Raw genomic sequence first — 3,992 nt, forward strand, 5'->3', positions numbered from 1 at the left:
GGGGCGTTAGACACGTAATCGCCCATCCAAGGGGCTCATTAGCCCTGAGGGGTGTAAGACACATCATTGCCTATTCAAGGGGCTCATTAGCCATCAGGAACGTCAGACACATCATCGCCTATTCAAGGGGCTCATTATTTTTACGGTGCATCCGACACATTATCGCCCATCCAAGGGGCTTATTTGCACTAAGGGGCATCATACACATCATCGCCCCTACAAGGGGCTCAATAGCCTTAAGGGGAGTGTGTCACATCATAGCCCATCAAAGAGGCTCATTAGCCCGAAGGGGAGTCAAACATAATAATAAATACGAGTATACATAAGTTAGGCATAAGAATTTTTTTTATCATTGATGTCTCTTTAAATAAATAAGTCTACATGTTTCTTCATAGACACTTGTCACCAAGAAGGCTCTTAGAAAGTGTCAATTACATCATCGCCCATCCCAGGGGCTCATTATGGCGTGATATGAGCGCGTACTGTTTCAAGACACGCCTAAAAATAAGACCGTAATTATAAATATGGCAATTTCGTCATGTTAGAGGCCTTTTTTCGCAATTTCGGTAGGCCAAATGTATTAAAATTTCCTATGATCGCTTATCTCGAAGGGACTCATTAACCCTAAGGGGTGTCTGACACATCATCGCCCATCCAAGGGGCTAAGTTGCCCTAAGGGGCGTTAGACACGTAATCGCCCATCCATGGGGCTCATTGGCCCTGAGGGGTGTAGGACACATTATCGCCCATCCATGGGGCTCAATATCCCTCTGGGGCGTTACACACATCATCGCCCATCAAGGGGGCTCATTAGCCCTAAGGGGTGTCAGACACATCATGGCCCATCCAAGGGTCTCATTAGCCATGAGGGGTGTCTGACACATTATCGCCCTAGTGTGTAGTATGATTTGTAGCACCGTTTCTTGTGCTATGAGGATATAAATCATTTGCACAGGTATTGGTTTAGAACCATACTAGATCGACCTATGAGAATACTTTAAGAGATTTAAAAATCGTCATAAGTATTTTTCTCATTATTACTATGGGAACTCTTTTCCTTGACCATGAGTAGTGGGAGGTCTCTTGTTTGAGTACTAGTCCGCTTTGGTATCCGCCAAAAGTCTGTCGTAACTAGGGATTATAACGACAGATATCGGGCGGCTAGGTCCTCATAGTAAAAGAAGCTACATTACAAGACTGGAAATGTCCCCCTACTAACAATAGGGAACATGTCTTGTTGTTTACAAGGCCTCTCGAAGAGCGAGACTGTGACAGTCAAACTCAGATTTCGAAAAACACTTTTGGACGTAACAGAGATGACTAGTAATCTTACTCTTTAGTTCATGAAGAGACATTAAGAGATATAGGAAAGGGGTTATGCACTAAATACACACTTGTTCGGAAGGACATGTGGGAGATTGAAAGGAATGGTGTCCTTCGAACAAGTGTATTATTCTGATAGCGGGTTCAGAATTATTAGAAAGCTAATATATTCGGTAAGGTCAAGTGATTGGAATGCCTGGGTGGAGGCCGCTTCCGATCAGTTATATTAATATAATTAATTTTACAAATTAATCTTGACTGAACCCTTCGGGTCACACCCAAGCAAAATATACGAACCGACTCGACGAATTAATTCGGAAGAAATTAATTCGTCGCCCGAGTGTTAAATATTTAGACGTCGGTAATTCAAGCTTGGAGCGTCGAAACCGATCGTCGGAAGTCGAGTCAAAAAAAATAAAAAGACGAGACGCGCAAAATAATAATAAATCGACCATATTCCCAAAATACCCCTAGCATCGGAATGCCCCGAGCTTTCGAATGCTAGGGGCAAAAATGTCCAAGCATAGGTGGCTAGCAAGCGCACCAAGACGAGCCTAGCATGGCTGGCTAGGTGCGTGCTAGAGCACCGTGCTAGCAGCCTCGCACAGCAGCAGCAACCAGCCGCGTGCACGTAATGTGCTTGAGTAATTAATTTGTGGAATTTTATGATCCTACATTGATGGGATATAAATTCTCACTTATACCTTCCGCTATAAATACCAACCTTGGGATTTGGAGTAATGTGCTTGAGTGGGAGTTAGAAAGAGCATTCCATATTTTGGGAAAAACTCTTAAACTCCATTAACACTTGGTTTTCGGTCGGACCTTGCTAACTCCAAGGTAGCGGACCTAAAAAGTCGTGTTCGTCCTTTGTGGGTTGATACTATTAGAGGCACGGCATTTGCGGTGCTCATGGCTTTCTAATAAGTGCCCGTTTTGAGAGGGCGAAGCTCGCTTCAAGGGTATGATTCGTTCTTCCTTTTCTTGTGTTTATTTATTTATGCTTTATGGTTTTAATAATTACGTGTGGTTCCTTGGGTTAGGGTTGTTTCCGCGGTGAGTCAGACCCACCAAACCCCAACATTAATTGCTCCAAGGAGCGTCAGACACATCATCGCCCATCAAAGGGGCTCATTAGCCCTAAGGGGCGTCAAACACATCATTGCCCATCATATGGGCTCTTTAGCCCTAAGGGGCGTGAGACACATCATCGCCCATCCAAGGGGCTCATTATTTGTAAGGTGCATTAGATACATCATTTCCCATCCAAAGGGCTCATTAGCCCTAAGGTGCATTAGACACACCATTGCCCATCCAAGGGGCTCATTAGCCCTGAGGGGTGTCAAACACATCATCGCCCATCCAAGGGGCTCATTAGCTCTAAGGGGCGTCAGACACATCATCGCCCATCTAAGGGGCTCATTATCCCTAACGGGCATCAGAAACATCATCGCCCATCCAAGGGGCTCATTAGCTCTAAGGGGAGTCAGACACATCATCGCCCATCTAAGGGGCTCATTATCCCTAACGGGCATCAGACACTTCATTGCCCATCCAAGGGGCTCATTAGCCCTAAGGTGCGTGAGATACATCATCGCCCATCTAGAGGGCTCATTATCCCTAAGGGGTGTCAGAGATATCATTGCCCATCTAAGGGACTCATTATCCCTAAGGGGTTTATTAGCCCTAAGGGGCATCAGACACATCATTACCCATCGAAGGGGCTCATTAGCCTGAGGGGTGTTAGAGACATCATCGCCTATCCAACAGGCCCATTAGCCCTCAGGGGCGTGAGACACATCACCGCCTGTCAAAGGAGCTCATTAGCCTTAAGGGGCATCAGAGACATCATCACCCATCTAAGGCGCTCATTAGCCCTAAGGGGCGTGTGACACATCATCGCTCATCCAAGGAGTTCAGTTGCCCTAAGGGGCGTTAGACACATAATCGCCCATCCAAGTTGGGGCTCATTAGCTTGAGGGGTGTAAGACACATCATCACCTATCCAAGGGGCTCATTATCCCTCAGGGGCGTCAGACACATCATCGCCCATCTTAGGGGCTCATTAGCCCTAAGGGGTGTTAGACACATCATGGCCCATCTAAGGGGCTCATTAGCCCTGACGGGTGTCAGACACATTATCGCCCATCCAAGGGTCTCATTAGCCTTAAGGGGCGTCACACACATTATCACCCATCTAAAGGGCTCATTAGCCCTAAGGAGCATCAGACACATCATCGCCCATCTAAGGGGCTCATTAGCCCAAAGGGGCGTCAAACACATCATCGACCATCCAAGGGGCTCATTAGCCTTGAGGGGTGTCCGACACATCATTGCCCATCCAAGGGGCTCATTAGCCATGAGGGGTGTCAGACACATCATCGCCCATCCAAGGGGCTCATTAGCGCTAAGGAGCGTCAGACACTTCATCGCCCATCCAAGGGGCTCATTAGCTTTAAGGGGTATCAAACACATCTTCGCCCATCAAAGGGGCTCATTAGCCCTAAGGGGCGTTAGACACATCATCGCCCATCCAAGGGGCTCATTAGCCCTAAGGTGCATCAGACACATCATCGCCCATCCAAGGGGCTCATTACCCCTGAGGGGCGTTAAACACATCATTACCCATCTTAGGGGCTCATTAGCCCTAAGGGGAGTTAGAAACATCA

This window comes from Chenopodium album, chromosome 4 (genome assembly GCF_948465745.1).
Source record: "Chenopodium album chromosome 4, dcCheAlbu1.1, whole genome shotgun sequence".
NCBI classification, from domain to species: domain Eukaryota; kingdom Viridiplantae; phylum Streptophyta; class Magnoliopsida; order Caryophyllales; family Amaranthaceae; genus Chenopodium; species Chenopodium album.